This window comes from Brassica napus, chromosome C4 (genome assembly GCF_020379485.1).
Source record: "Brassica napus cultivar Da-Ae chromosome C4, Da-Ae, whole genome shotgun sequence".
Classification (NCBI taxonomy): domain Eukaryota; kingdom Viridiplantae; phylum Streptophyta; class Magnoliopsida; order Brassicales; family Brassicaceae; genus Brassica; species Brassica napus.
The window spans coordinates 18,111,595-18,126,700 of NC_063447.1; the positions used below are offsets into that span (position 1 = coordinate 18,111,595).

The 15,106-nt window shown below is 29.7% G+C and overlaps 1 long non-coding RNA gene across 1 annotated transcript; it reads right to left on the reverse strand.

Moving 5' to 3' along the window:
- Positions 1-1,779: 1,779 nt before the first annotated feature.
- Positions 1,780-3,222, reverse strand: LOC111207493. The gene is made up of 2 exons (XR_002659745.2): positions 2,337-3,222; positions 1,780-2,240 (listed from the first exon to the last, which is right to left on the reverse strand). It is a non-coding gene; the product is annotated as an uncharacterized LOC111207493 (long non-coding RNA).
- Positions 3,223-15,106: the final 11,884 nt, after the last annotated feature.

Here is a 15,106-nt window from a genome sequence, read left to right on the forward strand (position 1 = left end):
TTAGTGAATAAAAATATTATAAAATTATATAAATACATAAAAAATGATATGATATCTAATTTTTTATACATGTGTATATGAATATAACGGATCGGATCGGATAAAAATATATTAGTATTTACGATTTAATCCATCTTTAACAACAGATAATAAATATTGGTATTTGATTTGATTTGTAGAGTTAATGATATTTTTATATTTTGAATCAAATCGACACAAACAACATATCGAATCAAATTAACTAATATTTTGCCCAATCTCCCGAACGGTCCACCGAACGCCCAAGCCTAAGTGTATGTATATCAAAGTTAGTAACCAAGGTTCAAACGATTAAATTATCGATGATCATTTTTAATACTGGCAAATTTTGTGATTATTTATGATTTTCTTGCTTAGAAGTCTTTATACCAAAATTAAATCTTAAATATATCAATTATTTAGGAAAATATTAAGTAGGATGGGCACAAAAAGGATATTCAAAATTTTAAGGGTAAATCTGATATGTTCCATTTTACGCGGATAATCAATTTTCAATTCGATTGATTTGTAACTTTTTGATATTTGGTGTTTTGGATATTAGAAAATTTGTATTTTTACTAGATATCGGATCCGATCCGCAAAAAGTAATAATGAAAAATATAAAATAATAATATTTCTCTAGTTTTTTTTAAAAGATTTACATACTTTAAAAATTTTAGTAAATAAATAATCAATTTAGTGAATAAAAATATTATAAAATTATATAAATACATAAAAAAATGATATGATATCTAATTTTTTATACATGTGTATATGAATATAACGGATCGGATCGGATAAAAATATATTAGTATTTACGATTTAATCCATCTTTAACAACAGATAATAAATATTGGTATTTGATTTGATTTGTAGAGTTAATGATATTTTTATATTTTGAATCAAATCGACACAAACAACATATCGAATCAAATTAACTAATATTTTGCCCAATCTCCCCTCCCCCCCCCGCCGTTATGAAGAGAGTAAGTAATGCATGTAGAGCAGAGAGTTATGGTTGAAAGACATGAGATGTGACAAAAGAGAAGATGGGTGTAGTTAAGTTGTTGCGTCACTGTCCACCAAACCTTCCAAATCAAACAGAAGCGTCACTGCTCAGACAACCAAACCAAACTACCCAAACGTCCCTTTCGATGTTTCACCATCAACTGCTTAAACCACCATTAACTCCTTTCTCCCAAAGTATTCTTTTATATATTCAAAGCTATTTAAACACAAACATATCACAACTAAGCTGAATATACACAAAATAAATATGTCAATTACGATAGTTATTATTGAATAACCTTTATCTACAGGTGGTAAAATTATGATAATTATTATTTGATTTAGAGTGTGATTGGATGGTATTGTTAACAATATATGTTATGGAGTAAAACATTATTCCTATTTATTACTCTATATTTCACCAATATATTTTCAAAAAAATAGAATAAGTTTTCAAAAAAAAAGTAAAATATATTTTCATTTACTTCAAAAAGCAACGAAAGTGGTGAAATCTATTATTCTAAACAAACTCATAATTTTTTTAATTATAGGTTATGCTTTTCTTTTTTCCCCGTATTTCACTTTTTTATTTTCACATTTTTACTCTATTAAATAACAGTCACAACCTTAGAAATTATTTATACTGATTTTCGAGACGGATATGAGTCGTATAATGACTCAAAAATGGATAATGTATGTAACCTGCCACCTTATCTCACATTTCCTTAATTTTTTTCATTCTAAAGATGTAAATATCACTAACAAGTTAATAAATGTCTAATTACAAAGAGATTGCAATCTCGTCTGTTTAAAAGCTGGTCCGATGAAATGAGCCGCAAAAAATATAAAAAAACTCATAGCAACAATCTAAGAACGAATCTAGTTTCAATATAAGAAACTTAAAACTACAAGAAAAGCGCCAAAATCAAATTATGTTTTCCACCAACACTTCCAAGAAGCTGGACGCGAACTGAGAGAAACAAGGAGTAGGCTACACAGAGATGATTTTCCGGAGATGAACCTAAAGGTCCCTCAAGCTGCGGTGACAGAGGGCCTGGCATTCCACTCCGATGCAAGCTAATGAAGACTCCGTTGAAACCAAATCCGTTGACCTCTCAAGGAGCTCTCTTCTGAACAAGACTCAGATGTCAACACTTCTGTGAGACACGAGAAATAGCTAAGATCAAATGCATGCGGTACAAATTCTCCGGAAACTGGCCACACAACACAACATAAACACTTAGCGGAAAAAATCTGAAGACCTCTCTAAGCATGTGACCACTACTAAGGCGAGACTTTGGCTTTGTTACCGTGAATGACACATCGGATTCGTCCTCAAAGATCCTAAACATCTAAACCTTCTAAGCACAGGGGAGAGAGAACAAGCCAAAACAGGAGAAATACAACGGAAGTTGAAACTTTATGCTAGACGAAGAGGCCCTCAAAGGATTACCACCACTATGCCGCTCTCTGAGGAACTCAGAGGCTCTACAAACCTTGGAGATCCGCGGCACAGAGACTGTCAGGTAATAAGACGATGGGGGTGAGAGATGAGGCATCGACGCTTCCAAGAAAATCACCTAGTCTTGGGTTCAGATTTGACCCATATTTGACGCCGACGATCGGAGGAGGCAGAGAAACAAGGACACCGGGCTTTGTAAACGATCACGACTTCATCCACACTTTAGAGAAGAAAGACACACACCCCGTCTTTCTTTAGGCTGTTCGACACGAAGGTTGCGACGTAAGATGAAAGAAATTGTGGATATAAGTGAGACAAACATGGGCCAGATGGGAGGGGACCGGTGGCAATTAAAGCTGTCGTCGACTCTACTAAGCAGGAAAAATAAAGCGGTGGCTAGAGTTTTACGGTGAAGGTTGAAGAGAGAGAATCGTTTCTCTTTCCTCTCTTTTGTTTTCTACGACACCTTTCTGTCACACACACGGTTCACAATTTCTTCTTTGGTAGACAACTTCTATAAGAAACAAAGTAAATTGTTGTGAGGGCCATTGAATAATCTGGGATATTGAAAACCCTTCCCTAAATAATTAACTTTTGTAGTTTATGTTTATACAAATGAAAACAAGAGACATATCCCCTATATATTATTTGAGAAGCATTACAACTTCTTTTTGTAGCCAATGTCATCACTAGAATGATTCTTAGAATCATTAGAGAAATATGTTGGTCCATCTAATTATATAATAAGCTTTTAATTAAACTAATAATAAATTCACCATTAATGTACTTTATTATTTCCTTAAATAAAATTTACAGAATTGCCTAATGTGGCTAAAGTATATATGGCAATTAATGATTTTAAATAATAAAGATTTGATAAAAAAATAGTGTATCTTCTATCATATTTGTTTAATTTTAAGCTATTAAATAAATTAAACAACCACAATAACCATATAATAAAAATTTAGATTTTTATGTATATGTTATATTTTCTATTTTTACAAACGACTATAAATTACTAAAACTGTTAAAAGTCTCACATTCAAATTTTATGATCCATGGTTTAAAATTTTTGTTATGACAAAATACAAATGATTACAAAAATTATATAAGTAAAAAGTCTAATTTAATTAATTATTAAGATTAATATATATATCGTTTTAAATTAAACTATAAACCATATAAAATACAATATTTTAGTTCAAATTTACTTTGAACAATTTTTTGATAAAAATTTTGAACGATCATTGACAACTTAGTTTTTTTTTTAAATTATAAATGACTAAACCTATTAATCCCACAATGAAAATTTTGTTATCAGTAATTTAAATTTTTTTCTATAAAAGATACAAATGATCAAAAAACTAGATGAGTAGAAATCATCATTTAATAGATATTAATATTAAAAATATACTAAAATATATTATCTATGTTAGTATCATTTAAATTTAATAACATATCCTATCAAATAAAAAAAAATAGTTTTTAGATTAATAAAATTGATTTATATGTTCGCACCAATTTAATTATATTTTTAATAGTTACTAACTTTTAATTATTTAATATATATTTATTATTTCATAATATGTAAAAATATTTAATACATAAAATAATTTATATATATATAATGTTGATCCCGCGCAAGGCGCGGATCTTAACCTAGTCAAATCATATATTTGAAACTATTTCATGAATAAGAGAAGATAAATGAACTGCATGTGCATAGTGTGACCACCTGTTTTTTTTTTAAATGTAATTTTTGTTATTTAATTTCACTTCACAAAATTAGTGATTTTGAAATTAATAGCTGCCATAAAAACTACAGTCTATATCATTAGATAAAAAAAAAATTGGGCTGAAGGATGTAAATTTTATTTTAGATATAGACAAGACATTGGTGAAATCTATTTGTCTACCAATCTTAATTTATGGTGCGAAAATAATATAAATTATAAACACGTATCACATCTAAATTAAGATAGTTAAAAACAAATAACATTTTAGCTTTTAAAATATATTATATTATCGTCACTAACATAAGTATTTTAGTTCTAGTAGAAGTCCATTACCCAAGTGGTTAAATGTTTAAATGGCTTTACACCAAATTTGGGGTATTTTTTTTAAGAAAATGTGGATTATGCAAGTAGATAAATACAAATGTATTTAGGAAAATTTTCATGTTTACCACTTTTTTGGTATCATTATTCATTTTTACCACCACTAAAGAACCATTTTCAAAAATATTTTTTTCATTAAAAATCAAAACACTCTTATACCATTGTTTTCTATACATATAATAAATAATTATTTAAATAAATAAAAAAATATTTTTTTATGTTTTCGAATTATACTTTTTCAAATTCGAACTTTTTTATAAAATTCTTTTTTTTGAATTTTTTTTTTCAAAATTTCTTTCTGAAAATCGATTTTTTTTTTTTGAAAAACTAGTTTTAAAATTTTATGTATTTATTTATATATTTTTTAGAATCCTAAATTTCACATTCCAAAAACTCTACCTCACCCCTCAACTCTAAATTTTAAATCTAGATTAGTTAACTATAGGGTTATAAATATATTTTTCCCTCTTTAAAAGTGAAGGTAAAAGTGGTTAGAGTAAACATGAAAAATGGTATTATGAATGTTATATTTTTGGCATTTTCCATGTATCCATCTATTCTATTAAAATAGAAATCGCAACCTCATTTCATGTGTGAATTTTTTAAGTTGTATCATCCTTTAGAAATTTTATTAAATGTATTTTATTAAGACTAATAATATATATAATCGTTGAATTACTTTAATCATAATATCTTTTGATATCTTTTCATTTTAAATATATATATATATATTAAAAATTCTAACAAAGCTGTTTAAGAATATTTTAACAAGAGCTTAATTTTCAAAAATTATATGTAAATATTTTTTACTAATTTCGTAATTAGTTTTGAAATATTTTTATATATTAATATATTAAGTTATATTTTATAAAATAAAAAATAAAATTTATCCTATTTTTATCTATTATATAATTATAATTAAACATATTAAAAGAAAATTATTATGTTGAGCTAAATTTTTTTTTTGGTCAACTATTATGTTGAGCTTAATATTTTAACAATATCTTAATTTTCAAAAAGTTTGTGTAAATATTTTCACTAATTTTTTTATTAGAAATGAACTATTATTATGCATTAATATATATTAAGTTATTGTTTATAAAATGAAAAATAAAAAATTATATCATATGTTTATCTATTTTATAATCATAATCATATGTTAAAATAAAATTATTATATTGCAATAAATATGAGAAAATTATATTGTTAAATTTATAAATTTTATTTTCGTAAATAGAAATATTTATGTTAAAAGTCTAATACGATTACAGAACGGCTTAATATTTGCAAACTATATAATACATGTAAGATTTTTGTATATACAATAATATATTATGTAAAATGAATAAACATAGAAAAATATTTTTAAAAAGAATCCAGTTTTGAAGGGCGGATAAAAATTTAGCATAAACTAAATACAAAATAATTTTCAAAAATGTTTTTTCATGCATATTTTAATTTGTTTAATAACTAAATGCAAATACAATAAGATAAATATATAATAAAAAGAAACAAATACATGCGACGGTTTTAAACAATTGATGGATTACAACATGTAAACTATAAAGTTATTGTATTTGAAACAATTATATAACCTTTTAAATATATGATTAACGTTAAAAATATATACCACTAATGATATAAAATAAATATATATGCATATAAAACTGAAAACAAACAACCCTGCAGCTAGTTAGGGTTTGTAGATTTAAAAGATGTCATATAATCGTCTTTTGTGGTTTTGAATACCGTACAAAACTGTCTATTGTAATAGATCATCTACTAGATTTTAACATGATTGCATGAGGTATTTCTATTTTTATTTACAAGTTATGTTTTAAACTTACAATTTCATGATTTAGTGATATTTTATAAATTTTGGTATAAAATATTGTTATTTTTTTTTTGAGTGATCTAAATTATTTATATGAGTCTTGAAGCGATGTATATTTGTGTAAAGGCCAACTATAAATATGACGAATATAATTTATCAAAAAATTGTGTTATGCGCGGATACAATGTAATCGAATTATAATAAATATATTTACAACACTCCAAATACTGTTATATGTTTTGTTGGACCATTTAAAATTTAAATGATAAATTTTGTCAATACATAAAAATAGGACTTTAAATTAGTAGTGTATATATATTGAAAAAAGTATGTAGGATCATTAGTTGAAGATTTATATACTGCAGAAAATTTTGAATCATAGAGCCACTGTTCATCATGATTGCATATGATGCACATAGTTAATCAATTAATTATCATTTGTAAGAACTTAGGCCTCGACGTTCAGATTTTCGGGTCGGATTCGGGCCGATTCTTTTAGGATCCGGGTTCTTCGGGTCCTAAACTTTTAGTTCCAATATGTACTTGTAAATTTTCGGTTCGGGTTCAGGTTGGTTTTTTTCGAGTCTGGATCGGTTCAGGTCTATAATTAAATACCTGTAAAATATCTGTAATTTTTGGGTTTGGATCAGGTTCATGTATTTAGGATAAAAAAGGACATGAAATATCCAAACTCAAATTTAGTCGATATTGGTTATATATACCTAAAATTTTACAAAATAACGTAAATTAAAATATTAATAATTAAAATAAAGCATGTTTAAACTCTAAATTTTACATTTTACAGCTTTATATTACTTAAAAATGTTAAAAAAATAATAACAAATATTTCTAACAAAATATATTTCAACTAAATCATAAAGTAATATATATAAAATACAAAGAAAAAAATCATAGTTTTGGATATACATATTTTTAAGTCGGGTACAAATCGATTCTTACCGGGTTGGGTCTATTCGGGTCGGTTACTTTTGGGTCCGGCTCTATTCGGGTCGTTCCTTTCGGTTCCTGTTCTTTCGGGTAAAATAATTTTGGACTCAAACGGTACTTATAAATTTTCGGTTCGGTTTCCGATCGAGTTTTCGGGTCTGTTCTAGTTCGGGTTTTCAGATCCATATTAAAACGCCTAGGCCGGGTAAGAACATAAAAAAAACTCTGATTAAACAAAAGTCTTTGTTAAGAAAAGTTTTATTAATTTTCAAAAAGAAAAATTATCAAAAAAATTTGTAAGACGAAAGTGTATTCTGGCCTTTTGGGACATTGAAGAAAGGGAAAAAAAAAAACTAATGGCGTCTCGACAAGATAAATAAATTCGTGGCTTATTTATAAAAGTGGGCCAAACGAAAAGTATTTGGGCCAAAGGACAAGGACATAGCGGAGCTATACTGAGCCAGACGCGCCCATAAATCACACACTTAACAACTCGTTAACTTACGCTCGTGACAGCTAGAGACAACTAACTTCAAAACGCTTTATAAGTGTAGTGGGTCTGTTTTGTATGAAAGTTGACATGTTATTGCTGATCTGGCACATATCTGATGTAAACGTGGCATCAACATCGCGGCGAACTTTGTCGCCCACGTTATGTCCTTTCTCTGTTACCCTATTAGCTGAAACATGATTGGCCAACTGATTCCATTTATAATCTTTACATCTTTTTTGTTTATTTTGTCAACTCATCTCTTGTGATTTCCTATAATTATTATTTTTGTTTCAAGCAATGATGATGAAAAAGATTCTTAGCTCATGCTCCTTCTGTTTTAAAAAAATAGATGTTTTAGAAAAAAAAAGTTATTTCACAAAGATAAATATTTTGTGTTTTTTATGAAAAAATTGTAAACTTAAAAAAATTTAATTGATTTTATTGAATTACTATTGGTTAAAAGATATTGAAAATTGAAAATTGCAGAAAAAAAAATATTTATTGTAGTGATTTAATGTTTTTTTTAATATGTGTGAAAAACGCAACAAAATAATTTTTTGTGAAATGGAAGGAGTAATATATAAGAGAATGGAACAATATTCTTTCATTTAAATGATTTTTATTATATTTGTTGTCAACATCTTAATGATTTTAGGATGTAGCTATTGTTCCATCAATATCAAAATAATAAAAGTTAACTCAAGCAAGATGGCGCAGTGGTTAACTAGGTCAAGTATTTTGGGTGTGCATAAATTCCCTAATGTTAATGAATCGTGTTGCTTAATTTATGCTAAAATATGCTCGCCTAAAAATAAGCAATGTTGATTTACTATAATATTTTTTTCTCGCCAATAACATCTACTCTAAATAAATTTAAAGTATATATAGAGATGTAGCCACCACTTACAACAAGTCATATATTTTCAAAACATCTGTTTGGTCTATGATTTTTGGAATTTTGTATCACAATATAGTGGGTGTGAAGTGAGATTGGAAAGACACATCACACATAATTTAGCTTATGGGTAAAAAAAAGAAACGCACTCGGAGTTGTAAGTGTTTGTTTCAGCAGTGTATGCTACGCCATTCTAGTTGTCAACATACCAGATCAGATTGCAAAGACATGATTTTGATGACTAAAAACCTTAAATATGGCCAAGTTTTTTAATAGAGCCGAAGGAGTTTGCAAAATTACAAAAAAGTTTTTAAGCCTTCAACATTTCTTGTATATTTCGGATGCATAATGCAATTGTTGATTCATTAGTTAGAATTGTTAAATTTTTCTATAGGGTTTTCGGATCACTTCTTGTTTAAATAATATAATAGTTTCTTATGTCAAATCTTTTTAAAACGCTTAATGATTCAAACCGGCATCGTTGTGAATCTTTACTCAAAAAAGACTATAAAAGTATATGTGATTTGTTACAATTTTTGTTTGAAATACTGACCACAAGACTCGATGCTAATTCTCAAAAAAAAAAGTATGAGTTCATGTATATTTATCTATACTATTAAAGCAGAATCCTTCTTAAGATTATGTCTCTGACTTTTCCAATTAATTACAAAAATTTCCATTACTTTTTTTAATTGTTTTAAATGGTTTTCGGAAATTGAGAGCCCAACAATTAGAAAAGTAGTATGTTTCTGTCCAATTAAACAAAACCGCCCAATAATTTAAACAATATATCAATCAATTTTTAAGCCTATTTCGTATATGTTTACTAACTCATCCATATTCGTTTGTGTTCTAACCCTAGACCCTAAAACTCTATTCAAACTCTAACTCTATTCAAACCCTATTAATACCATCAAAAACCCGTTGTCCAAAAAACTATACCAAATATATTGGAGTTCATTATAATGCATATGTCTGATTTAAAACAGAAATGTAAACAGAACTAAAAAATTCGAAAATTTTATATATCCATAACACACAAAATATCAAAATATTCAATCACTTTAACCAAAACTCAACTTCATATATAACCAAAATTGTTCATATATTTCTAAACCAAAAACCACAACCAAACTGAAATAAAAAATCAATAAAAGCAAATTAGAGTCAGAACGAAAAGCAAAAATGTTTATGGCGAAACAAATTAGTTAACAAACAGCTATATCAATAAATTTGTCAAGAAAGCGCAGATCAAAATCTAGTTATAGGTTAAAATGATTTGTTATAAACTTTTATTTGAAATATTGGACTCAGAAAGGTGCTAACCATTCCGGATTCAAAATCTATTTTACATTATCTAATTATCATGTAAAACAATTAGGCTTATCTATTACTGGTAAATTGATCTCTTAAGGATTAGTATGAACCTTACTAATACCAAAAGAAATAGTATGAGTCTTGTACATTTATTGTATTTTTTTTATTGTGTACATTTATTGTATATTTCATGGAACTAGTCGAATAGCTAGCTATCAACAATAATCGATGGTACAGAACAAAACATATGTAATTGGATATTTTAAACAAAAAAAAAACATACTCTTGAAGATAAGTTGGGCCAAAATAATTGATGTTTTTGTTTTCACTCAACTCTTAAATGATTTTGTTTTTTGTCCATTAACAAATAAATATAAAATAAAATAAAAAGAAATAATAAATAGATGAAGACAAAAGAAAGGAGAGATGTGTATCAGTGTGGGATAAAGGGACCCACGAGAAGAGGAAGACAACGGAGTCTGAGGAATCTGTGTCGTTATGTCTTCAGATTCAGATGACACCTTCTGTTTCATCTGTGTTCCTCTCTCATCTTTCTAATTTTTTCTGAACATGACTAACCTACGGACGGGATATACTTTACTTCTGATCTATGTTATTATTTTTTATATAATTTTGTAATTTATGTTTTAGGTTCACATTTGCAAAAGGTGCGTATGAGATATACTATTTTATTAATTTAAGTTATTGGTTAGTTAATTTGTAAATAATTTTGTAATTTATGTTTTAGGTTCACAGACCAACTTTAAAAATAATAGTCTTGCTGTATGACTCATCCTAAGTCAAACTTCTTGGTTTTTTAGTAAGCCCAAATTAAACTTATCCCATTAATTGAAACACAACACTTTGGAGTTAACGAAAACGTGTCGATACCAGAACATTCGACTTAATGACGTGGCGCTGAGGTGTCTTCACAGGAGAGAGACCAACATTTTTTTATATATATAGATTTCTTTTTTTTTCGTTCTTTTTTTTCTTTAACTTATAGTAGCTATTTTTCTTGGCCTCGTTATTTTACTGACCTTAAAACTAAGTTGGAAAATTAATAATTAATATGACATATACAATCTAATAATACTATGCATTTCAAATATGGTTTCTGATTCATTTTGACAAAAAAAATTAATGAAAGCAAGGGGGAAGAATTAATATACAACACGAATAAATGGGTTCTCATAGAGAAACTTGACCGATCAGCAACCAACACGTGTTGGCTATTCAAAATTTAGGACTTAGGACCGTGAATAGATTTCTTATGACCAAAGGATCGTTTCTCCTCGCTTGTTATGCAAGGGATTGTGATTTTGTTGGTCGCTGGTTGATCCTCATGCGACAAATGCGCTTGTGCGGTTGGCGGGCTTTGTTGTTTGCCTTGAACCCAACTCATATATGTCAGTGTTATATAAACTGCAAACCCAAGTTTACATTTTCAGCCCACGTTTACATATGAGACAATGCTCTTTATTTATACACAAACACAAATGACTGCGATGTACTCCCTCTGTTTCTGAAATTAAGATTTTCTAGAGTATGCACGCTTATTAAGAATTTTAATAAATGTTTATAATTTAATTTATTTTTTACTTTATTATACACTTTCCAATAACTTTCCACCAATGAAATTTAATCAATTCAAATATTCTTCATTAATGTTTCTCAAAAGTATAAAAAAGTACCTTAACAATATAGAAAATCTATCTTTGTGTAACAAGAAAAAAATCTAAAACATCTTACTTTCGGGAACGGAGGTAGTATTGAATTTCCAAAACCTTTCCAACCTAACTGTATTCTTCTTATTTTAGGGTTGCTACTTAGTCATAAATGTGTATGTTGGAATCACCCAAATTAGAAAATTATTTAATGAAATCTGGAAAGTTTAGTACGAAAGCCAAAAATCTTACACATTGACTCCCATGAAGTGCGGAAACCGATCTCTAGAACGAAGTGTAGAAGGTAAAGACGAGACCCCTTCAAACCGAAAGCGTTTACCGGACGTGTAGCCAATTTAACTACACTTCATGTCATTTTGATAATGATAGAGTTGTTGTATAAATAACCGGGCCTCGTAGTCTGGTGGTAAAGGAACCTCGGCTGAGGTGCCCGCCACCCGACTTCGAGCCCCGGCCACGAGGGGTATTTACATGGGCTGCCTCTCGCCCTCCAGACCACTTTGCGTAACCAGGGGCCCTTAAGTGGACGCTTAAAAATCCTGTAATGGCTTGGGCTTCGGCCCGGTGGGCTAGTCGATCACGCAAAGTGGTCGGATACTGGATTATCAAAAAAAAAAAGAGTTGTTGTATAAATGGAGACACTGAAAAAACAATTAACCATGTTATCTTTGAATGTTTACTTTGAGCTCTTTCGGACCTTTCATCCTTTTAAGGTTGTTTCCCAAGTGTATTTAATTATATCAAAATGTGAATGTTCTATTTGGAGAACAGAAAAACGTAACTTCCTGATTTACAAAGCGATATCTATCCATGGATCACTTGTTAAATATGGAAGAAATAGAACGCCAATGTTTTTAATGAAAAAGAGATATCACTAGTGAACAAACTTGCCTTATTAGAAGTGAAATGATATTAAGAGTTTTCAAGGCTCGTAAGACAAATATTGTAGTATAAAAGATTGTCGAACTAGTTCTGAGGGATATCAAATCACCGAGAATGCAAGTACTAACTTAATCTAAGTGCAACCAATGATTTAGATGAGTTTTAAACTACTACTAATACTAGAAAGCAATAACAGAATGATACTTTCTTGACTAAGAGAAAAGAGAACTCATGGGCATAGAGATTAGACCTTGGGTGATCAAGTATCGAACTAAGGATGACAAATGATCAATCAAACTATCAACCTTAAGCCTAGACACAATTCTAAGCAAGCTCTATGTCTAGATGAATACCCATTTGCTAACATATCTCAAACATCAAATGTCTTTGGTTGAATAATATGAAAGCAATCATTACTAACAAGTCTATTAGCTATTTTAGCACCTTTAACAACAAATGTCTTTGGCAAAGTATACTAAAAGCCTAGGAGAGTTGTCTCAGGCATTTCATCAAACACCTTTTGGGTGGGAAATGTCTATTGATCAACTTTTGAGTGGCCAACTCAAAAGATGCATTATGAATACTCTACTAGCAAGGAACAAGAATGATCTACACTAAAACATCATAGAACTAACCTAATCACCCTTAATCTCCCTAACCCATGAATTCAAAAGGTGATTACTCACTAATCTCCATGATTCCTCTTAAACCCATATTGGATTTCAGATTAATCATGTAGAGAAATAGATAAGAAATTAACAAGAACACAAGATGAAAGCAATGAAATCTGAATCAAAAGAAGTTTTTACTAGTTCTTCTCTCTCGAAAAAAGATTATCTGTCTCCAATGACTTACAAAAGTACTTAACTTAGGTTTAGAAAGTGTAAAAACATCAAAACAAATGACCAAAAAGCCTCTGAAATAACATAAAAATCGTCCAAGCAAAACACGCGGAGTGACCTAGCATAGTCGCTCCAGGAGGTCACTCCCGACGCGTTTCTTTGTGTCTCGACCCGTCAAAACGCGAGTGACTTGAGCTGGTTGCTCTGGCTGGTCGCTCTGGCTGGGAGTGACTTGAGCTAGTCGCTCTGGCTGGCCGCTCTGGCTGGGAGCGACCTCGGTAGGTCGCTCTGAGGTCACTCTGCGATGCTCGACCAGGATGGATATGCCTCTAGTAAATTGATCATAACTCCTTCATTACATCTCCAAATGACTTGAAACCACTTCCATTAGAAAGCTAACTCAATTTTCTGTGTCTCCACAAAATCTTAGCAACAGGAGATTTCTCTAAAGGCTCCATCCATGCTCATCTTTCACCTCCTTTTGGATCACAATGCTCCTAAACATCTCAAATCACTCCATGACACACTCCAACACCTAATAAGGACAATGAATGCAAAATGCAACCTAGACATGACTAAATCTTAATCTATATGATGAAAATGCTCATGGATGAATGGATAAAACAATGTAAATATGCAAGATATCAACTCCCCCAAACTTGTTCTTTTACTTGTCCACAAGTGAACTTTCTAGAACTCATAGGGAGAGAGGTTTGAAGTTGGGAGCTCATAGCCAAAAGAAACACAACTAGCACACACAATTAGCACACTCTCTTATTACACTCTAGCTTCTCTAGGCCTATCTCAACTCTTTTTGCCCTTACACTCATCATCAATCATCCACATATTCAAATCAACCAACTCTCACATTCGTTAAGCACAAAACATTAGGTGAATTCTTGCAAATGGTCAGTTGGTCCAAATAATTTGGTTGGGTAAGGGAAGACTTTTATTCAAGTGATTCAAGAGGTTCAAAACATATGATCTTTAAGGTGGTTTACTCTCGAAACAAGTTGACTTGACATTGCACATAATATATCTAAGAAAGGGATCAACTCATGCATACAATGCTCAATCTCCATTGTTCTACCCTTTTCCCAAACATACAATTACACAATCATTCTCAAATGTCAAACCCAACTCACATCTCTCACCAAAAGATCCTAAGAACATTAACTCCTTCTCTTTGAAATTTACAAGGGATTTTTCACAACCTCAAAACATTACTTAGCTCCTAACAACTTTGCTAGCCACCTTTTTCTTTCTTTTTCTTTTCTTCATTTTTTTATTTTCTTTTCTTTTTTATTTCATTTTTTTTATTATTATTATTTTTTTTAGGTGGGAGCCAAAACTTTCATAACTTGAACTAGAGGTTTATCTACTTATCCCAATAAAACAATTCACTTAAACACAAAGAGTCATTTCTTTTCCTTTTTCATTGCTCCCAAATCATAATCACAACACTCATCCCCCACCTATAGCTAGACAATAGAGTGCCCAATCTAGCAAAAATGAAGATCAAGCATTGTCGTTCCCGATACTCTCAACATTATGCACATGTAAGACTTTCTGAAGAATGCCTCACTCATCAAACAATGAAAG